Source organism: Rhinolophus sinicus, chromosome 17 (genome assembly GCF_057876585.1).
Source record: "Rhinolophus sinicus isolate RSI-liver-muscle chromosome 17, RSI-T2T, whole genome shotgun sequence".
In the NCBI taxonomy this organism is placed as follows: Eukaryota; Metazoa; Chordata; class Mammalia; order Chiroptera; family Rhinolophidae; genus Rhinolophus; species Rhinolophus sinicus.
In genome coordinates, this window is record NC_142517.1 from 49,104,367 (window position 1) to 49,128,892 (window position 24,526).

Genomic DNA, 24,526 nt, shown 5'->3' on the forward strand with positions numbered 1-24,526 from the left:
CAGATTGGGAAACTAGGCAGCACAACCACAGAGCCGGCATTCTACTGGGTAGAGGAAACGAAAAAAAAATCAGAAAAATCACAAGAACAATCCTGTGATTTCTTTGAGGGGCCTCTTGAGTTTGGAAAAGAGGGATGGAGTTCGAAGTACAGAAAGAGCAGAGAGAAGTGACTGCAGAAGGGAAGGCTGCAGAAGCTGGCAAAGAAGTTTGAAAAGCAAAAATGCACTTCTCCGGGCTGGAGATTAGGAAAGCAAGCGGAGAAGAACAGGGTAAACCAATTGCTCTGTAGAGCGCCCGGATCCCCGGGGAACCAAAGGAACACGTCAGAAATGACATCAACAGAGGGGTTGGGCGTTCAGCTGAGCCGGGTGGCATCTGGCCGGATGTAACGCACAGGAAGCCCTGGAGGCGGTGCCCAGTTGTGAGGGCGTCACGATGGGCGGGGCGGACCTTCTGTGGTCCTCCTGACACCCTGTATCCTCGACAGGTAATCTGTGGGCCGAACGCGGACCTGGGCAAGGGTGGAAGTTAGGTTTGGTGGCCCAGGTTTCTCGGGGCTCCGAGCTCGGACAGGGAGTCGTTGATCTCGCATTAGGAGGTGGCTGAGGGAAAGGCTCCTTGGTGTGGGTCTCCCTGGGGAGATAGGGATACGAGGAACTTTGGGAACGGGGTCGTGAGGGCCGAGGTCGTCGAGGAAATGCAGACAGGCTGAGTCTTCTCAGGAATCGGTTATGGCTGGGGGTAATGGGCTCCGGAGCGTTGGCGCTCGGGGATGGAGAGATGGAGCGTGGGCACTGAGATGAGCTGACCTAGGGTCCATTCCCCACTTACCTTGCCTCCCTCCCCCTCGCCTCCCCCTTTCTGCTAGTAGTGGACAGGGACTTCGTCTTTTCATCTCTTCATCCCGGACAGTGCCTTGCCACTATGAGGCATTCTTTTGATGCTGTAGAATGAATTAATGAACGCACGAACCTGATTCTTGAGATGCTGTCGAATGAATGAATGAACGAACGCTTGAACCTGATTCTGGCTCAGCTCCGGGACCTTCTTCAGGGTTTCAGTATCCGGACTTCTGCATGTAGAACTGACTCCAGCTTAGTTTGCTGACTAGTGGTTTATGAGGATGCCGGTGTAGTAGAGAGAGACTCAGGACATTGTTGTTTTGTGGTTATTGAAATTTAGAAATGTGCCTTCTCGGGTGTGGGTAGAGAGATACGGCGATAACTTGGCTCCTTTCAGGTTCTTTTACTTTTCTGGGAAGAACTTACAGGTGAATGACCCCGGCGAGCAGTTGACCATCAAATAATAAATTGGAGTTGTAGCACTGAGCTTCTAATTAGTGTTCTAAGAGCTTTCTTTTCATAAATACGAACTTATTTTCCATTTTCCTAATGTCTCCTTTTTTTATATTGGGATACTTCTTACATTTGAGATGTAAATGAGAATTATTTCATAACACGAATGAAAATAGTAATTCATAAAAATCCGGTCAGCGGTTTCACCTGGTGTGTTCACATAACGTTAACTTCTTCCCAACAGTTGCAGAAAGCCTCCAAAAGAACAAATCCCTGAAGATTAAATTGTGTTCTTTATAAAGTATTTGTTTAGATGACTTAAATGTGACGAAGAGTGGGCATAGACCTAAAGAACAAGTGGTGTAAGCAGATCGCTTTTGGTTGTCAGGCTGTGTAATTCTGGCATGAATCACTATCTACCTACAGTCCCATGAGGTCACAGTGTGTACCGGCTTCTTGCTATCTAATGAGATAGTAGCTCCTAAGAGGTTCTAGAATCTCATCATTAGGTTGGACATAATGGAGTAGGAAAACCTAAATTATGGCTTTTTTTGTTTTGTTTTGTTTTGTTTTATGAAGAAGAAGCTAGTAAGCATTGTTATATTGAAAAATCTAAGATGTTCTTTAAAATAGGTTGAGAAAAACAAAAAGTAGATATGTAAATACATATTGCAGTCATTTAAATTTAAAAAGTTTGCCTGCCTTTCAAACTTATTTTCCCAGTGTCTCGAAATTGTTGGTATCCAAATCATCACCATCTTTGTATGCTCTTACTATTGTGTTACCTTCACAATACATATAAATGTGGTGCAAAGTAAGGTTTTGAGATCCTTTAGATTTACATTAATATTAATGTCTTAACTTAAAAATAAAGTCTAATTTTGCTACGTCACTCTACTGTTCAATGTCATGTCCACAAATTTTGTACATCTAAATGTCTATGTTTATAATAATAACTATTATAACTTTTATTCATAATAAATTGGTATCCAAGTGGTAACTTAGGGGTGTGCATTGACATTCTTGAGGTTTTCAGTTTTGCAGAACACTGATTTCTATGGACTCTAACATGGACTTCATTTAAAGAAATCTACGGACCATTAATGGACAAAAACATGAATCAATTTGTATTGTGGCATTCAAATCCTAGCACTCTGGGAAAGGTAAGTGGTTGACTGTGTTTTACATTAGGTGAGAAATAGAATAGCCATAGATTGGTCTAGGAAATTGTAGGATTCTGATTGAAAAATATAGGCTGAATCTCTTTCAATTATGCTTTAATCTGAACCTTCCAGAAAGAGATTTGTTCTGTATTTATTAGGCAATCGTTACTATTTCCCTGTAAAATTGATGAGAAATTAGAGAACTTAACAAGGTATATAATTCTTGGAAGATTACTGTTCTGCTTTCTTTTTCTGGGAGACCTCCTTTCAAAACTTTAGAGTCTTGTAGACTATGTCAACCTATGGATACCCTGTAGGAATGGGACCTCAAATAGTCATTTAAATCATCTCATATTCAACTTTGGCTCTGTAATAGTGTATGTCCCATATTTGGCCTTAGGTTAAAACAAGAAAAGTGGCCCAAAAACTGTCGTTTTTTTCCTTATCCTGCCTTATTAATGCTATTTTCTTTTTTCCTTCTTTGTTCTTCTTTTTGAAAATCTCTTTGATGATTCATTCTCGAGGACTTTTATCTTTCTATCCTGGGGATAAAGCTTTTTTCTTGCTATTTTACCTTTCCTAGCTTAGGAGTTTGTTAATTTTTAAAACTATCGTGTCAGGTGGGTACTAGACTAATCAGGGGTATCACTTCATAAATTATATAAATGTCTAACCACTATGCTGTACACCTGAAACTAATATAAAATAATATTAAATGTCAACTGCAATTGAAAAACAAACAAAAAACCCTTCACTTCTAACTTTGCGATAATATTTGGCACCTTTTAATCACTAAGCATTAATCTTGTGTTTTTACTGGTCTCCTTTGTAGATACACTGGCTTCTTGTTTAGAATTTGTTCAATTCTAAAATCAGACAGTTCTTCTAGGAATTTATCTTTTGGATCTATTTGTACTTGCACACAAAAATTTGTATATAAAGATATTCATCACCATATTATTTGAAATTAAAAAAAAAATAGAAATAACCTAAACATTCCTCAACCTAGGTCTGGTTAAAAAAATGCCTTCATATGATGTACTCATAGTACTTTGCAGCTCTTAGAAAGAATGAAGAAGATCCGCAGGTGGAGATAAGGAAAAAGTCTCTGAGATACATTGTTAACTGAGAAAAACAGTACAGAACTGTGTGTATAGTATGCTTCCATTTGTGTTTTTAAAAGCATACATTTATATATCCATACAAAATTTCTTCAAATATATATATATGAATACACACACACACACACACACACACACACACTATTGACAGAGGTACTCCTGGGGAATGAGACCATAGGTCTAGAGTAGGAAGCAGACTCACTTTTTCTGTATACTCTTTCTGGTGGATTGAATTTTTTACTGTGAACATGTTTTTATTTTTATAATACTAAGAAACAAACAGTAAGGCTTTAGGCTATTTTCATAATTATGGGAGCCTACTACAATTCCTTATGACTTTTGTCCTTTTAATTATTTGCACTATTCAGAAGGAATGGGGTTGCACAAGTGAGTTAACTTGTTTTCAGAGCTGCATGGAAGATTTGATGATAAATTATAATAGGTTTTTAACCTTAATTTAGATTATTACTCTTAACAAGGATTTGTGATAAACTAAGTGCTTACTGCTGCCGCATTCAATACTCATGTACAATGTATAAGCATGTTGCTGAGTTTACCAGGTAATAAGGATGTTGTTACTTTTGTTTGCAAACTAGATTTGTATTGCATCGGTGAGGTTCTTAGAGCCTCTCAGCCTCTCAGCCGAATAGGATGGACTTTGTTTTGTTTGACTTGCTATGTAAGGACTCTACTCTTTAAACAAATCTTAGTTATGATTCTACTTTGTTCTTGATGTTTAGAACTGGCTTAAGGCATTTCCAAGAATGGCTTATTCTCTGTTAGTAAAATCAGTACACCAGACAGATCATATATGTGGATAATCTCAGTATTGAGGATATTACTTTGAATTGGCTGATTATTTGCCTTGGGACTCAGCAGAAATTTCTGGTGACTTTCACTTCTCTAGCCATCTTTGTCTTTCCACGCTTACATTGTGAGACATTTGGAATAATACTAATAGGTGAGTAAAATGAGTTACACAAGTGATTTAATGATATGTTAATCTTCATTTTATTAGTAGAGGGATTTTATTTGAAACTTACTTGAGATAGGCTATGTAAGAGACATACCCATATGATACCACTGATTGTGTAATTTGTTAAAATCAAATGAAGGCCTCTAATGTAAGGGCTGAGTCATGATTAATGGAATGGAACAGGTTATGCTATGTCAGGTGTTTTATACCCAATTTTGGCAGAGTAGTTTGCTTATAATCATTGCTGTTAAATGATGCTTTGCTTCTTGAGATCCTTGGACTAAATCGTAACTAGCCACAAAATGAAAATCGTGAGGCAGGATGCCTACAGTGGGACTCCTTATTTTGCTAAGAGAAGGGATAGCAATGAATTGAATCCAAGGGTTGATTGTGTTTTCCTGAGTCAAGATGAATACAGTAAAGGTCACACACAGAAAGAAAGGAGATGAACATGAATGTAAAAGTTACGTGTAGATAACGTAGAATTGAGGAGGATACATGTATATGTGTGTATCTATGCACATAGATATATAATGCTATGTATATAAAACATGTATATATATTTTATATATATAATTTTCTGGAAAACCAAAAATTCCAGATAGAAAGATATCCAGTTAGTATAAATGAAAAAAAATCAGAATTTTAAGGCCTCAAAGCTGGGCTTATCATTGGCTTATTCATGATTGTGCGATCAGCTTAAAGAATTTTGTATGTGTTAAGATCATTCACAGAATTTACGTGATGGGAAAGCAGACAAAAGCCTGAGAGTGAGAAAATTTAAATCTAGCAACATATACCATCATGGTTAAGGGTATCTTTTAAGATTCTGTTTTGTGGTATTGTTTGGGGGAGGGGAAAAAGAAGAGAGAACTCAAAACTTTATTGCTGTTTAATTTGAATTTGAGCTATGTCTGTAAGGCTTTCCTAAGCATTTCAATTGTGTATGACCAGGATGGATTAACTAGATCTATTAACCTATAAAACATCAATGTACGAAAATTAGTTTTATTATTCGATATATCTTGAATAACAAGAAAATTGTTTAAAATCAATTTTGTGATGATATGAACCTGCACAGTGGTCTGAATTTTTTCATCCTAAGGCTTTGTTATTTTTTCTTCCTGTTTAAATATTTTCAAGCCATAATATTTCTCGTTCAGTTTCTTTCTCTACCCCATGGAATCAACTTCATTTTGTGCCATCTCTTCCAACAAATTATTTTGGCCATGCTTTCAAAGATCAAAAGCCCTTTGCTTTTCATGGATGTCATGGATCGTGATCAAAGAGATTCAGGAAATTCTCATTAAATCAGTTTATCTTACTACATCCCACGGCGGTTCTGTAACAGCTTTACATTCTGTTGCAATTTACAGTGAAGAACATTAATCAAAGAGATAAGCCAGTGAACATATTTAGCCATTCTGTATACTATATCTTTTAAAAATCTCTTTATTTCCTTTTGGTCTTCTCTTTTTGTTCTTTCCGCATGGCACCTAGTGATCTGATTAATGACTGGCCAAAGAGTTACAGTTTTTCAGAATCCTTTAAAATCTTTTATTAGATGTGCTGGTAGAATTTTGTGTGTGTTTTGTTTTGTTTTAAAGCATCAAGTACAAGTTTTTGAAGACCCTGGGGCCTACCATCATTACGCATTCAAGATTTGAGTGTGAATAACTTCATCAAGACTTAGATCCTCTTCAAAAGCCTCAAGTCTCATCTGCATTAAAGCTCTCCATTGAACCCTGTCACAAAAGTAAAAGCTTAAAGAGACTAAAATCCATTAATACATTCCATTTTATATCCTTTTCTCTGATTTCTCTTGTTTCCTTCGCCTTTAGGGTCTGTCATATTGCTTACATTCCTTTAGACTAGAGCCAAGGAAACAGTACTTTCCAAAAGAATATATATCCTGTGTCCATACATTTTCATTGGTAGAGAAGCATAAATTTGGCATAAGTTTAAAATCAGGTCTTTTGTTGTATTCTATAAAAACTCTAGTCAACAATAAGAAAATGAGGATGAAGTGGTAAAAAATATTTGAGGTCAGATTATACTCTCGGAGGCTATGTGGTTTAGAGAAAAGAGCCTCAACCTAGAAGTTAATGGTTCTTATTCTCTCTGCCTCTTACTCGATAGTTAATCCCTGGGTCAGTCACTTAACCCTCTGAGCCTTAACTTTATCTGTAAAGTAAATCTGATAATATTTTCCCTGCCTACCTCACAGGGTTGTTGTGAGGATCAAATGAAGTAATGTACATAAAAAGAACTTTTATATAAAATGTGCAGTATAGACATAGGGTCCTGTTACATAGTTGCAAGTCATTTCCTCTGTTCTTGGGCCTGGGAAGTAGGTGCTTTACGCACACTGAACGTGTGCACCTGTCCAGGCTGGATACATCGTAACAAGGCCATGTTAAGTTTTGTTTTCTCTGAGTACATAGAATATTCTTGTGGGCTGATTCCAAGAAGGAGGAATACTATAAATTTCCCTAAAATTATAAGTTAGCATAGATAATGCTCTAGAGCTGTTATGTGTTCTAATGTATTCATGGTTTGCAAAATTTAATACTAAGTTGTGAGCTGAATTTTTTTTAGTGAAAGAACATAGAAAATTTCACAGTGCACCCCACCTCATAAGAGTGAATATTGTTTTAGCTATATTGTGTGTGAATGTGTGTGTGTTTGTATTTGTGTACTTGGTCGTTAAATAAAATGCATTTTTCCTATAAGTTGCAGTTGCTGATATAGGAGTATCATTTTAGTACTGATGCCTTTCTTCTACTCATTTGGATTCTTAAGAGACTGTTTCTTTTCACTTCATGTTACTACTCGTAACAAAGGAATTAACAATTAGTATCAGTTTGACTTTTTGTCTAATTAATGAGATATATTTTTTAAATTTCAGAGTACAGAGAAAGCCTATAGGCCTTCTGGGTATTTAATATTCTAGTATCATCTACTTTGACACCCAGACTGTTACAACATTTAAGGTTGTTTAAACTTCATACTAGTAGAAACATTATATGAAATGTTTTTTTCTTTTTAAAAATTTTTACTTTTATCTTTCTGACCTAATGGAAAACAAGACTCCCACTTAGTGTACCATTGTTTGAGGATTCCATGGACATAGGCTACAGAGACTATAGTTAACATGACTAGGAGTTTGATGATCTGTAGAAGAGAAAAATGCCAATTTTTCTTTCTCTGAATAACTACATTTATCTATAATGATTTAAGATAAATAAGTAACTGGCATTAACTTATTCAACTGTTTTCGCTAAAAATAGATATCCACCTTTTTGGTAATAGCATTGATTAGGATCAGATGACTTTGATAGCATCTGTGAACAGTAGGGAATGGCTTCTTCCAAAGGTGGGTATATTCCAATTCATTGGTGAAGAACAAATTCTTTAGTGTACTGAAAAATTACATTTGGTGCCCTGGGAGTACTTATTTAAGCTTGGATGGAATAATGTAGAAAATATTGATTTTTCCCTCCCTACAAATTATATAAATGTATTTAATCCTAGCAACATGAATATTTATTAGAAGATTTAAAATATAAAATCCAACTCCTTCGTTTTTCTGAACGGTCATAGCCAAGCTTCATGCATTGGTAGAAACAGAACAAATTGCATAGATTGTACAAATTGAGGCTCTTTTGTGTATGAGAATTGGAAGCATTGACATAAAGTTTCATTATCATATATGATCAACTTTTTGTTGTTCCGCCCCCCGAAAGAATCACAGATATTTACCTCTTCTCCAGGGAGAAGATAGGATCTACCCACAAAAAAAGATCAAGAAAAATAGTTAGGCAGCCTCAGCCATCCTTAACCTTCTTCCTCAACCCTTATGAATCTAATCCATCATCAAATTCTGTCTTTTCTACCTCTTAAGTATCTTTCAAACTATCTATCTCTTTCTGTTCTCACGTTCACTACACTTGTTTATGCTGCCATCATCTTTGTGTGCACTTCTACAATAGCTCTTGACTGGCCTCCTAAATCACTCTTTGCTCCTCTAATCTCTTTGCTTTTGGAGTCATCTTTAAAAAATACAACTCTAATCTTTTTGGTCTCCTGCTTTAAACTCTTGATATTGTATTGCCCTTAGAATTCAACCCAAAATCTTCAGTCAATCTTTTTTGCATACTTAGCTACAGCCACAATGGTCTTCCAATTCCCTGAAGATATCTTTGTTTTTCTTCAGGGATTTTTGCAGATGCTTTCTGCTTGGCATGCTCTCATCCTTATCCCTCATTACTTAACTCACTCTTATATTGCCACTCTCACCTTAAATATTTTTGTCCTCAAAGGCCTTCTCCCACAGCCCAGACTAGATCACACCACCATCCCTCATTATTCTTTCATAAATCGCCCAGTTCATCTCACACCTTATATGGTTGCCATTATTTGTCTAATCATTTGTTAATATTCTTATCCATAAGAATAAAGCTTCATGAGGGTAAGGACTTATACCTATGTGTGTTTTATTTACCACTGTATGCCCAGGGCTTTGGACAATCCTAGTAAATAGTATGAATTCAGTAAATATTTGTGGACTAATTCTTCCCACAGCTACCACTCTTCGTTTAGACATTTTACATTCTGTAAGTTCTAGATTATTTAACCTCTGTTAAGAACCCTCCGATTGCTTCTCATCTCACTTCAGTTACAAGGCAAAGCCCTGACAATGGTCTCCCGGGCCTTACCTGATCTGCCTTTGCTCTCTCCTGACCGCTCCATCATTTCCTATCAGTCAGCCCCAGCCACTCCCGTCTCCTTGCTGGTCCTCAGAAATGCAAAGCTTTTTTCTGCCTCAGGAACTTTGTACTTGATATTCCCTGTGCCTGGAATGCTCTTGCCTTAGATGTCGATATGGTTTAATTCCTCATCTTCTTCAGATCCTTCAGGTCATGATTTTCACCTCAGTAAGGCCCTCTCTGGGCATCTTATTTAACATTGTAACACCACCACCCCATGGCCCCTTCTTACTTTATTTATCTCTGACACTGTTCACTTGTAGTTCCCCCAGCACCCATAATAGTGCCTGACACATGATAGGCACTTAGAACTTATTTATTAAATGAATGAATTTAACTTGTACTCACAGAGGTGTGTATTTGGGACAATGCGACCTATAACCTGAATTGTGGGAACTTCATATTTTAAAATGATTTTAAAAATTGAGTTAATTAAATGTATTTATATCTTGCTCTGTTTTAAAACAGATTTGAAATGGCTTCTAAAAATGCATATAGTCCAATGGGATGAAGACATGTAAAGAGAACAAAACAGAATTTAATAGTAACATTAAACTGGGTAAAGTTAATGTATAGAACGTCCTCTAACGTGGCTAAAGGCAGGTTGTAAATTTGGCTCCTTAAAGAGTTAGCTTGCTCAGACATAATAATTGGATTGGAATCATGAACTTTGTTCTGTGGCACAGGTGACAGACGTTTGAGTCTTACATAGGAAACATACCAGAGAACATACTTGATCTAACTATAAGGAATTGTGAAATTGCTCTTCTAGAAAAAATTGCTTTCTGTGTTAGGAAATCTTCTGTTGGTATGAAATACATACTCAATCTATCCATCATGAAGCCTCTGCTATGTTATGTCCAGGCCATTTCCAAGTTGATTCAAACTTAACATTTGGATATTTTTGAAAATCTGCTCTCAAAGATACCAACCAGCACGTTAATTACTCTAGTTTCTCCGACTGTAATCATGAGCTAGAATGAGATGTCAGTGGTTGTGGGTTCCTTCCTCTTGAGGGAGATAATTGCTGGTTTAGAAATAGGTTTTTCATTTTGCAGTATGTGCATGTATCAGATCATAACGTACACCTTAAATTCATGCATGGTTTTATGTCAGTGATGGCAATAAAACTGGAAAAAAAAAAGAAATAAGTTTTTGTACGATCAACAACTGAATTAGGTGGGAGGATTGAGAGTAAAGCAGACGAATTAGACTTCAAGAAGTCTTTCACCAATATAGGAACCCAAATCAGAGCTACATTGTGTGTGTGTGAAGTTAAATGGAACATTGTATAGTCTGTGTCTTTCTCTTCATGGGATGTACTTTCATAATTCTGTTCTGTCTTTTATAACAGAATTGTGGAGATACCTGCAGGCCACTGATAAAGCAGGGGCGGGACTGCAGAACTTCAAGTAAACTGTAGTACCTCATTAAGCAAAGCTGGTGTTTTGAGGCAAAAGATGCGAATATTTAGCTAAGTGGTGTTGGGCTGGCAAAATGTGCTCTTATTGGACTTTTTCTTCTTTTTTAGCTTCCTATCTTTGACCTGAAGATAAACAGTGCTTTTTGAAGTCAAATCTATCCTGCCCCATTTTTCAGGGCTGAAAGGGGGAACTAAACCAATATTAGATTTTTAGAGAAGCAACAGAAATATGTACTTTTAAAAAATCATTTATGTTCCACATATTTCAAAGAAAGACTGTGAATAGACATAATAAGAACACCATAGAACCACTAAAATAGACAATTCTCATAAAGGGAAAGTAATTTTACCAAAAGCATTATGAATAACATTGCTGATTAAATGATCCTATTGGGTTATATTTAATCTATAAGTCTACATTATTGTAACTAGTTTAAAATGTATTAATGAATGTGCTTTACACATTTTATTTATTTGCTGGACTTTTACGTTCATTTTAAAGAAATCAAGCATCTCTTCATTTTGGTATTTAATAACAGTAGAAAACCCGAGGACAGACAGAACTATTAGTGTAAAAATAATGCAAAGGTCATCATATCTTCTAGTATAAGTGATGTGGAAGCAGAAAGATCTTATTTTCAGTAAAAGTGTTGAAGTGGCAGAAAGAAAATATCCCCCAATTTCTTTGCTGACACAAATTTTGCTACAGTAAAGACAAAAAAAAAAAAAAAAAAAAGAAGTCATCTTTTTTGTGTGTGTGTTACTCAGAATGCATGACACAGCTAAAAGATACTTTGTAAACCAAAAAAGTTCTGTAATGATTTAAGTTTGGAAAATGTTACATTCTTTTTTGGAAATTTATGATACAAATTTATAAATTTTCCAAATGTATGTGTAGCCAGAACACTTTCTTGCTCATAAAATCTTAATAGCCCTTGGATAGTGTTTCAGGAAATGCTGTTCTAGATTAAAAAATAAATTTAAAAATTATATATGCATGCATATACACATATACTACAACAGTATTTGATATACTCTAAAACTAAGTAAATAAATTCTAATTATCAAAAAAAAATTGTGTCCAATATCCTTAATGAATATAGATGTTAAAATATGAAAATTATTCCAAAATTGGTACATATGCACTAAGTCGACTGTGTGGTCATGACATAATTTGTACAGCATTGACACAGATAATCACTTATCTTTCCCTGGAAACATTTTCTTTATTTGACCTCCAGTGTTTCACACCCTTCAGGCTTTCCTCGCACTTCTCTGACTATTCCTTCTAGTCTTGTCTGTTGATTTCTCTTCATTTTTGTGATTCTAAACATTGGCGTGCCCTAGAGCTCAAGCCTAGGTCCTTATCTGTTTTCTACCTAGACTCATTCATCTTCATGACGTTGTGTACTCTCAAGGCTTTAATACCACCTTTACTTGAAAATTTCTATTTCCAGCTTAGACCTCTCCTCTGAACTCTGGACTTGTCACTGCCAATTTAACATTTCCATTTGTATGCCTCATATTCGTCTCAAACTTAACATGTTCAAAATTGAACTCCTAATCTTCCCTTTAGTTTTTTCAGTAACAGATAAGTCCATCCTTCCTGTGTCTCAATTTGGAGTTTTCCTTGACTCCTCTTTTTCTACCTCTAATCTGATCCTTTAGAAGAAAGTCCAGTTCTCTCTACCCTAAAAATATAACCAGAATCTAATTACCTCTGCTGCTACCCCTTGCAGTTTCCTCCTAATTTATCTTCTGTTTCTACCCTTGCCCCTTTCATTCCATTAACACAGCCAAGGGATGCTGTTAAAACGGAAGTCACATCAGGTCACTCCGCTCAAAACTCCAGTAGCTTCCTGTCTCACTAGTGAAAACCCTTTACCTCTTTGACCTGATCTCCTGCTTCTCTTCCCCAGATTCACATGCTTCAGCCTCTTCTCTGTTCATAGGGACTTTGCTGGTGCTGTTCCTGTGCTTGGGATGTTCTCGTAGATGCCATGTGGCATTTCCCCTTCCCTCCTTTACGCCTTGACTCAGAGGTCAGTTCCTCAGTGAGGTCTTCATTAGAAACTAACTCTCAGCCTCCTCCCACGCCCACCACACGCAATGCCCTTTCTTGCTTTCTTTTTCTCCTCAGTGTTTCTTACTATGTAACATTCTATATATTTTCCTTACTTATCTTGTTTATTTCTCTCTTACAGTACTAGAATGGGAGCTGCATGAGAGCAGGGTGATTTGTCTGTTTTCCTTGATCTCTGTTGTAACCCTAGTATCTAGAAGAGGGCCTGGCTCAGAAGGTATTAAATAAATATTTGTTGAATGAATTAATCATGTATGGAATTGCTTAATTGTTGTAATGAGCTGAATATAATATTGTTTATTTGTCTTAATGTGGCTGAATATAAAATAAAGTTTCATTTATACAAAAATCAAAGTAGTTTTAAGATAATGGGGAAAATCCCATTTAAATTGAGAGTTTCTCAAAATGTCGGTATACGTTTATACTTACTCATTCAATTACTAGTAAGTATAAACATTTGATATTTTCAGACATACTGTCAATATGCAATTAGAAATTGTGCTTTCAGCAAGTGAGAATTCAGTAAATTGCTCTTGAATGGGTAAGGTAAACATAGTCAATATAGCGTGGTAGTATATTTTTCTGACCTTGCCATAGCACATAAAAATAGATGTGTAGAAAACGGTAGCTAATTTAATTGGAGGAAATATAACAGCACATATAAATAAAAAAATCACTAAGGAAAGCACAAGAAAAGACTGACTTCCAAATCTTTATACCATGCAACTGCTCTTATAACCATGTGGTATTAGTCCAAATGAATCAAAATGTAAGTAGCAAGATTGACAACCACAATTAGATAACATCAGTATTAAGAGGTTTATTCTGAAAAACAAGGACAAAAACTTAACCCATGAATCAAAATTTGGCATGGAGCCAATTCAGAGGAAAAGCACGAGTATATGTGTTGTAGATTCATATGTAGAATGAAAACAAAAGTTGAAATCAATTTGTTTAGCGATTTTAATGATAAGCATGGAATATTAAAATATAACATTTTCTTAGTATATATAATTTATGCCAAAGTTAAAAGTATTAATAAAGAGAGAAAATAAATGAGCCAATGTGTTTGCTAGACATGGTTTTAGATTAAGAAGCATTTACAGTTATATGTAAATTAAGTAAAAATCTCTCAAGTCCAAAAAATTCATATTAAATTATGGGAAGAGAATTTTGCTTCTGTTTAGGATATAGAAAGTTGCAAAAGAACATTTCTCCCACCCTAACAATGAGAAAAAACCTGATAATCCACAGTCAACTTGTCCTGAGCCCATTAGAGAGCTGAGGTCACAAGGCAATCAGGTGAACTGAAATCCCAAAGGAGACAGGCCCTTCTGAGGAGAGATGGGACACAGAAACTGTTTTTACCTTTGGTAGAGCATGGGAGGAAGAGGCAGCCACCATAAAAAAGGGTAAGAAAGCAGCTAAAATTTTAATGAATTCTTAGTCTGAGTACGGGTTAGAGTAACAATTTAAAATAACTGGGAGCCCAAGACACAAGGGGAGTCTGCACTCATTTCAAACTCTTTTCTATGGATCCCTTGTATTAGTTTCACAGGGCTGCCAAAACATACGTGCCACAAACTAGAATGACTTAAAACACCAGAAATTCATTCTGTCACAGTTCTAGATGTTAGATGCTAAAAATCAAGGAGTCGGTGGGCCATGCCCTCTCTCTGAAGGATCTAGGGAAGAAGCAGCTCTATGCTTTTCTCTTAACTTCTGGTGTTTGCTGGCAATCCTTGGCATTCCTTGATTTTTGGCAGCGTAACTTGCATCTCTGCCTCCATCTTCACATGGCTGTCTTCCTTATGTGTATGTATCTGTGTCTCTGTTCCTTTCTCTCTCCTGTCTCTCTCCCCTCTTAATCATTTTTAAATATACAATATAGCAGTGTTAACTATATACACATTGTGCCATAGATCTCTCCAGAACTTTTTCATCTTGCAAAACTGAAACTCTATACCTATTGAACGACTCCTCTTCTCCTCCTTCTCCCAGCCCCTGGCGACCACCATTCTACTTTGTGTTTCTAAGAAGTTGGCTGCTCTAGATACCTCATATAAGTGGAATCATGCAATATTTGTCTTTTTGTGACTGGCTTATGAGTATATCACTAGTACCATACTTTTTTGATTACTGTAGCTTTGTAATAAGTTTTGAAGTTAGAAGTGAGCCCTCCAGCTTTGTTTTTCTTTAACAAGGTTGTTTTGACTATTCAGGGTCATTTGAGAGTCTGTCTCACCACAGAGTATAATGTTTGATATAGGCCTTTCATATATGGCCTTTATTATGTTGAGATAATTTCCTTCTGTTCTTAGTTTGTTGGGTGTTTATATCATGAAAGGGTGTTAAATTTTGTCAAATGCTTTTTCTTCATCAATTGAGATGATCGTATGGGTTTTGTTCTTCATTCTGTTAATGTGGTGTATATTACATTGCTTTTTGTATGTTGAACCATCCTTGCATGTCAGGAATAAATCACATTTGATCATGGTGTATAATCCTTTTAATGTATTGTTGAACTTGGTTTGCTAGTATTTTGTTGAGGATTTCTGCATCAATATTCATCAGTGATATCAGTGTGTAGTTTTCTTGTAGTATTTTTGTCTCCTTTGAGAATCAAGGTGATGCTGGCCTCATGAAATAAATATGGAAGTGTTCCTCTTCATTTTTTTTTTGAAAGAGTTTGAGAAGATTTGGTGTTAGTTCTTTGAATATTTGATAGAATTCTCCAGGGAAGCCATCTGGTCTTGGGCTTTTTTCTGTTGGGAAGATTATGATTACTGATTCAATTTTCTTACTAGTTATAGGTCTGTTCAGATTTTCTATTTCTTCATAATATATTTTTGGTGGTTGTATGTTTCTAGAAATGTATCAATTTCTTCTAGATTATCCAATTTGTTGGTGTGTAATTGTTCATAGTAGATTCTTTTGATTCTTTTTATTTCTGTGATATCGGTTGTAATGTCTCCTCTTTTGTTTCAAATTTTGTTATTTGAATAATCTCCCTTTTTCTTTTTTGAGTCTAAGAGTTGTCAATTTTGTTGATCTTTTTTAAAAACCAGCTCATAGCTTCATTGATTTTTTTCTGTTCTGTATTTTGTTTATTACTGCACTATCTTCATTATTTCTTTCCTTCTAGTAATTGAGTTTAGTTTGTTATTCTTTTTCCAGTTCTTTGAGGTATAAAGTTAGGTTGTTGATTTGAGATCTTTTCTTCTTTTTTAATGTAGGCATTTACCACTGTAAACTCCCCCCTTAGTACTGCTTTTGCCTCCTCCCATAAGTTTTGGTATGTTGTATTTTTGTTTCCATTTTTCTTGATATACTCGTATTTTCTAATTTCCCAGGTGATTTCTTCTTTGAGCCATAGTTGTTCAAGAGTGTGTTTAATTTCTACATATTTCTGAAATTTCCCGTTTGTAGTCTTCAGATCCAGAATTTCTGTTCGGTTCTTTTTTATACTTTCTATCTTTGTTGATATTCTCATTTTGTTCATGTATCATTTTCCTGATTTTCTTTAGTTGTCTATCTGTATTCTCTTGTAGCACATTGAGCATCTTTACAATGATTATTTCACATTCTTTTTCAGATAACTCATAGACCTCTGTTTCTTTAGGGTTAATTTCTGGAGATTTATTTTGTTCCTCTGATTGGACCATGTTTCCATTTCCTCATATGTCTTGTTATTTTTTCCTGGGATTTGTGCATGTAAAAAAACAGCCATCTCCCCCAGTTCTATGGACTGACTTCATACAGAAGAACACCTTCATCAATCAGCTGTACTAAAGATTCTGGGGTCTCTCAAACTTTGTTTGGAATTGTGTCTTCTTTGGGCTTATGCATGTGTTTTCCCAATGAAAAAGTCTGCCAGTTTCTTTTTCAGGAGTTTATGAACTTTTGCTGCCTCTGGTGTGGGTCTGTTGTATTACAGGTTTTCTGGTGCTGCAGCTAGCCTGAATGCTCTCCCCTGCTCTCAGTAGCCCCTAGGCCTCCAAAGTGTGCTGTATTCCTCAGCACTCCAAGTCAGGTGAGACAGAAACCAGTCTCTCAGGTAGTTCCCCACCCCCCCAACCTGGAACATTACACATACATTGTACTCTTCTCTCTCCCTCCTCACGGAGAAGCTGTGAGTAGGATGTTTATTCCTGATTGTGCCAAACTATGCCAGCTTGAGGGAAAGGCTGTAACACGTGAAATGAAATGGCTTTTCTACCCATTTCAATGTGGCTGTTCTTGGCTTTGAGCTTTTCTGGAGTACTACAACTTCTTAACTGATTTCTGGAAGTCACATAAAGACCTTTTAGACCATATATTGTTGTTAAGTTAGTGTCTCTGAGGGAAACTAGATCTGGGGCCTCTTATTCTGCCATCTTGCTGACCCTCTGTGGGCGAATGAGGTATGGGGCTTCCTATATCACCATGTGTTCTCTACTTATAAGGACTAGTCATGTTGAATTAGGACCCACCCTACTCCAGTATGACATCATCTTAACTTGATTATATCTGCAAAGAGCCTGTTCCCAAATACAGTCACATTCACAGATACCAGAGGTTAGGACTTTAACTTACCTTTTTTTGGTGGGGGGGAGGGGTGCAGGACGAGGATATAACTGCAGCCTCCCCTGGTGCTCATAAAAGATTGAGGGCAAGACATAATATTAGAGAGAGACACCCTTTAGGACACACAGTTAGAAAACCCTGCCCACTTTATCAGTCATTATCTCATATGAAACAAAAATCTTGAGGCACTAGGGGAGGGACAGGAAACCCTTCTGTTTTCAGGATCCAGGTGAAGATTTACTGGTTCTTGGGGTCATGTAGAAGCAATGAATATCTTCTTGGGGAGGGGCAGAAGACTCTCTACTAGTGATTGTTGCTACGTTGTATTTAGTGTGGGATCTACAGTGCTGGAGAATTTTTTGCAGTGTTCCCCCACAGATGCTAGGTAGAGTTTCACTTCCCTAAGGTTGGGGTGGGGATGCAGAAAGCCCTATACCCAAGGCCTAGGTGCATAAGGCCTGCCTAAGATTGAGGCTGGATGAAGAGAACCACGTTAGTTAGCACTGAGTAACAAACAACAGTAATCTACTTAGGGAGGGGCCAGGATTCAGAGAAAGAACCTCTTCTGTGGCACAGGCGTGCTGTGACTACTGAAAGCTGAGGGTGGAGCAGGAACACTGAGTAAAACCCTTAAGTGTCCTGTGCTCCACTCTAAGCACAAAGCAGCTGCCCACTGCTGGAGGAAGGTGTACAAAAGGTAACTACAGCAACAACAAAACAATAAACACAGCTCAACTATTCACCAGATTATCTCTCTTTGGGATTCAGTTTACTTGGGTACAGAACAGAAGAATACGCATGCCCATTACCAAGAGTAAGTATTCTTTTTCTCACTGTGTATGGTTATTCTATAGACAATGTCTGGCATTTAATCAAAAATTATAAAATATGTGAAAATAACAACAACCCGTTTTTCAAGAGATAAAGCAATAGACCCAGACCTATAGATGACTCATGTTGGAACTATTAGGTAGGGACTTTAATTACTATGTTATAGAATCTAGTGGAAAAGGTGGGGCATGTGCATGAACAGAGGAGGAATTTTAGCAGAGAAATATAAACTATAAAAAGAGTCAAATGGACATACTAAAATAAAAAATATGATACCCAAGATGAAGAACTTTGATGGGCTTATCAACAGACCAGACAGAGCTGAGAAAAGAATAAGTGAATTTGAAAATAGGTCAGTAGAAATTATCCAAACTAAAACACAAAAAGAAAAAAAGAGTGATGTGAGAAGCAAAAGAAATGAAATTAATATGGCACAAATTTATCATGTATCTAGTTATTTCTATTGATGGAAAGAGGGAATCAGCACTTGCCACTATCCTATCACTGTATTTCTCTTCATTCATTTTTGTGTTCCTTAAGGCTTCTCTGTTCTAGCTACTTCTGCTTCTGACATTCGTGGGGGTGAATGTAAGCTACGTTCAACTTTCCAGAAGAAAGCCAGGCTTTTTTGGTGGAAGTTAAGACAACTTCTAGGAGTTGAGTCAGAAGGCACTTCAAATTAAACTGTTTTGTGTCTCAAAATTCTATGTCTCTAAAGAGCTCACACCAATGGTACCTTGATTCGACTGGTCCCTTAATTTTCTCCTATTTTAGAATGAGTTTCCTAGGAATATCCCTTCTCCAAAAAGCAGTCTCCTTCCTTCTTTGAGAATGTTAGTCTCGAAATCCCATGTGTTTTCTGTCAGCCAGAGACATTTTTACTCATTTTCTTGGCACCCCAGGAAGATCTTCAGTCCCATTAAGATTCCAGCCACTGTTATAAAACAGTGTTGAGGTATTCTAGGAAAAATATTAAAAAGTAGTGCTCCTTTTGCTAACTTTTCCTGATACTCTCCTCTTTCTGCATTCACTCGTTTACCCTTCATCTCAACTTCTGAAACACCAGTATATTCTGCAGAAACTCAGATTGTGAAATGTTTAATTTTTTCTGTCCTGAAACAGCTTTTGAGAGTAAGATAGATGACTGGGCTTAAATTCCAGGGCAACACGGATTGTACTTTCACCTTCCGAAACTGAGGGAGAGAAGCGCCAAGGTTAAAACTAGAGGTGTGGCCTAAACTGGGGAACTATGTTGTTTCTATTCTAAATCATCCCTACTGTTACTTATGACTACATTGATTTTCAGTGGTGTAGGGTTAGTTTCATAACCATCTCACACTGGAATGGACAGGTTCCTTATAAGCCTTTTCACACTGTCTGAAATAACTTCTCAGTGAAAATAGTTATTTTAGAAATTCCAAAATAAAGCAAAAACAATGAGGCTTTATATCATCTAGATTTTAAGGTAGTTATATTCATGTAACAGGAATTAATTATGGACTCACTTCAGCATGATATATTCAGTGTTTGACATACTTAAAAATTGTCCTGTCTTTGATAGTTTGAAACTGTATAAGGGTAAATTTCTTGAATTGGATAAATATATGAAGATTTTCTCTATATAATTGATCCTATAAATATACAATATCATATATATTTAAATTGTATCTTTTCTTAAATGGTCTAAGGGGGAAAACAACCTTTCATTTTGTGTAAAGTTTATTGATTCATCTGAGCTATACTATCCAAGTTCAAGGTGCAGAGACAGATACCACTTGGCATACCATTCTCATGTATCACGTGAAAGTAGTTTCTATTTGAAACTCCAGATAGATACTCCAGAACTGATGGGGAATTCCCGCAAGGTCACTCACCAGTTACAACTTTAAAGTAAAAAAATAAAGAGAAAAAAAGTGCCTTTGTGTAAACATTAACCTATCTGCTTTTAAGTGGCTTTTTTTTTTTAATATTAAAGGGAGAGCTCAAACTGGATTTATTTTATCTGTCAAATAAAAATAATAAGTTTAATTAATTTGGAGGTTAAGTTTATGTCTTTGTGGTCTACTATATCTTCTGGATTGGCAAAATATCCAATGCTTTTAAAAGAAAAGGGGAGAGAGTACAGGTAGGAATGCTTAAAAATGATTTCATTGTGTTTTCCTTGGTAGTTATATCAGTTGAAACAGACCCAGTTCTTGCTCTTGAAGCTTTATGAACCTGCCCTTGAATGACACGGACAAACAGACAGGCATTTGATTAAGCACACATTGCTGGACATACATGATGAATTAAAGTATTGTCATTCTATAAATGTCTTTTGTGTGGTCTAGATACACAATGAAATGTTGAGTGTTTAGAAAATAGCAAGAGAAGTTATTCATCCATAAGCTGGCAGTTTATTCAGTCCTGATATTGTAAATCCAGATTTTATTTAATGTTAAAATTTGCATATATGGTGCCTTATTAAATGATAGCATATTGAAATTAGTTTTAACTTTATTATAGGTATAGCTTCCAAGTCTTTTATCGTTGTAGTTGTGTCTGAGTCAGTAGGGCCTTTGATAAAGGCTCAGTGTCCGACCTGCAGCATTCTGTGTCATTTGGTGCTTGCTCCCTCCTACCCCTTGCACCTCCTTCTGTTGCAGAGAAGGAAGCTGCCTTCCCTGTCTACCTTTGGACAAAGTAGGGCTTTTATAAAAGATGTTTATTAACTATTGAGTAGACACAAAATATTTACAAAATATCCACAAGGCTTATGGAATAATTATATAGAGAACATATGTGTACCTATAGCCCAGTTCAAAAAAAGCAATGTAACCATTATCTCCTGTGCACTCCTCTCTGATCCTAAACTTTTCTTGCTCCCTCCAAGGTAACCAAAGTTCTGAATTTTGTGTTACTAATTTTCTTGCTTCTTTCAATGGTTTTATCACATGTTTAAACGGTATATTGATTACTTTCACATGGTTTTGAACTTTGTGAAAGTGGAGTCATAGCATGTGTAATTTTCCTAGCACTTACTGTTTTTGTTACTCAATATTATAGTCTTCGATTTACCCGTGTCAACGCATATAACTATTGCTCATTAGTTTTTCACTGCATTGGGTGAGCATTCTGGCACTTTTTAGCAGAAAACTTGATGGACGCACATTTGGGAAGTTCCAGTTTTTAATTATTACAAACATTGCTCCTATATATATGCATATGTCTCATATGCAAGAACTTCTCTGTCAATGTTTCCCAACCTTTTTCATGTCACATAGAAAATGATAGATAATATTTGTGCAACGCACTGCATTAAAGATGCTGTATCTCTGGCTTGGGGGCTTCTGCTTGGCTGGAGGGTCGAGGAGAGCCATTCCTGGGCATACCTATAGCCCTTTTGTTGCATACTCAGGTACCATGCACAGTAGTTGGGAGCGCTGCTAGGGTGTGTGCCTGGGAGTTAAACTGCTTGTTTTAGGAACAGGCTTCTTCACCTTTTCTAGGTAATACCAATTGCATGCTGGTCTTAATAATTCCATTTAACTCACACCCAAAGTGCTTATATCAATTAACATTCCCTGAATATATAAGACAAAAAGGGAATCATTGAGAATTCTACCAATCTCATGATTATGAAAGTCAAGTAGGAAAAGGAAATAATTTATGATCTCCTAGGATATCAATTCAGATTTGCTTTCTCAAAACACAATGATGTCAAAATTCCTTTAAAATGTGACAGCAGAGAGTTACAGACAATACACAATGTTAAGAAGTGATATCGTGTCCCCTTAGTTGTTATTAATTGTGAAAGCCAACACCCTAGGCTGAATGAAATGCTATGAGAGCTGTAATTCTGTCTTCCAGGTTGAATGTTGCATTAGCTTTTTGTTTCTTAGCCTCAAGAGGTTCTTTCAGACAATATATGCAAGATGCATTAATGAGAGCTATTTATTGTAGAACTTTTAGTTTAGAAACCCAAACATTTAGAAAAGAAGACATTATGTTTTGACTATTGGTAAAATTGGTTTTCTTTAAACATTAAAAATTTCTATCAGAATTACATTAAGGTAATAAGTGATTATATTAATAACTCTAGTTCGATGATATCAGACTAGACTAGAATCAATTTTAGAAAAATTATTAACCCTATGTATCTTTCCCATGACATTTTCAATAAGCTCCTGTGCATTACTCCTCTAATGGCTTAGAGATATAAAAGATATAAAATAAATCTTTACTTGGTGCAAGTATTGCCTTATAGACTGAGGACTGTTTAAAATTAGATGGAGAATATCAGAGCAAAGCTTTCAAATTTATGCTTAGCCTGTTTTATGAAGACCTAATGCTAAAGTAGTATCTTAATTTACTTGGCACAGAATTACATATGACAACTGTTTCCATTTTCCTAGTACACTGTGCAGTGCACATGTCAGGGTTTCAGTTGTTGTCATATGAATTAGAATTTGAAGCACAGTCACCAATTCTTGTATAAACACTTATGTTTACATTATGTGTGTGTTTATACACATGTATATACAGTAGTCTCCCCCCTTCTCCATTCGGGGGTATGTTCTAAGACCTCCCCAATGCATGCTTGAAACCACAGATAGTATCAAACCTATACACAGAGGGTGCCAAAAATGTATACACATGTTTAAAAAGGAAAAACTGTATTAAAATTGTAATAGTTAACATATACTGATAGCAAAAGATGAATACAAGTCACATTTGACTTCTGCAATTACAAGAGGTGCTCAGAGTGGTTACCATCAGGTCCAGACACTTCTGATTATAGTGAACTACTGCTTGAGCAACGTTGACTGAAGTGTCCACTTGTATACATTTTTTTGGCACCCTGCTATAGTTAGTTCTCACTTAATGTTGTCAATAATGTTGTCAACTTTAAACAAAATGATGTATAAGGAAACTAATTTCACCATTGTCTAATTGATTTAAACAAGAGTTAAGTTTCTGTGGCATCTTATCAACGTTATAATGAAACAACGTTGAATGGAATGATGTTATTCAAAGTCCTGCTGTATACTTTTTCCTATACATGCATACCTGTGATAAAGTTTAATTTATAAATAAGGCACAGTAAGAGATTAACAACAATCACTAATAATAAAACAGAATAATTATAACAATATACTGTAATTAAAGTTATGTGAATGTGGTCTCTCTAAATATCTTATTGTACTGTACTTACCTTTTCATTTAAAGGAAACACTTTACAGTTTCTCTTTGACATATTTGAATTGCCAGCATCACTGCTCTTGCATTTTGGGGCCATTATTAAAATAAGGGTTACTTGAACACAAGCAATTCACTACTGAGATAGTCCATATGATAACCCAGATGGCTACTAAGAGACTAACGTGTGGGTAGCTGTACAGCATGGATACTGTAGATGAAGGAATGATTCACATCCTGGGCAGGATGGAGTGGGAAGGTGCGAGATTTCATCATGCTACTCAGAATGGCGTGCAACTTAAAACTTATGAATTGTTTATTTCTGGAATTTTTCATGTAATATTTTTGAACCACAGTTGATTGTGGGTAACTGAAACCATGGAAAGCAAAATTGCAGCTAAGGGGGGACCACTGTATACTCATATATATTAATTTGTGTATATGTGCACTCACCACCCAAGTATATGTATATACATTATGTGTGTGTGTATAGAATTGGTAGGAACTTAGTATATATTCATCAGTCTCAAATAGCATTGATTAAGTGTCTCAGTATAGTTGACACTGATTTTCCTGTAAGTGTGTAGCTAAGCTCTAGCTACAGATATAAAGGATAAATAATATATGGTTACATAAATAGCAATAGCAACTAGTGGGAAATATGATAAATTCAAGATTTTCTTCATTTTTCTTCTTTGAATCTAAAGCATTTATTGTAATTTGCCATGCAAGGCCATAGTTCATAAAGTTTAAATTATAGGTATCCTGTGTTTTAATAGCAAGCTCACATTACAGCATAGCTGGCCATTATGATTTCTACCCAAGTATACATTTATAGGAATGGAGAGAGAATTTGTAGCCCAAGAAGTAGGAAGGTCACCTCCTATAAAGACATTCTATACTTTCAATTTCAGGATTTATCTTAAAAGCTCATGCAACTTTTGCATTCTTCTCCTGTTTCAATATATTTTCCTCCAGACAAAGCTGATGCTGCATGAAGATTCATCCTGTGGCTTCAGATGCAGGATCATCATGCTTTCAGAAGCATGACAATAAATGGAATCCCATTTCCCAAAAACCTTTAAATCAGAAGTGCTTCCTTGTAAGAAAATTTTGACTT

The 24,526-nt window shown here is 36.1% G+C and overlaps 1 protein-coding gene across 2 annotated transcripts in view; it reads left to right on the forward strand.

Moving 5' to 3' along the window:
* The first annotated feature begins 300 nt into the window (after nt 1-300).
* MAP3K13 (mitogen-activated protein kinase kinase kinase 13) overlaps nt 301-24,526 on the forward strand; it is a 142,793-nt gene continuing 118,567 nt past the window's right edge. Inside the window, exons 1-2 of one of the 2 annotated variants that reach the window (XM_019735851.3) lie at nt 301-488; nt 2,333-2,459. The gene's annotated coding sequence lies outside the window, so the exon portion shown is untranslated. The remainder of the gene's footprint in view (nt 489-2,332; nt 2,460-24,526) is intronic. The other variant, XM_019735855.3, reaches the window with a different exon arrangement.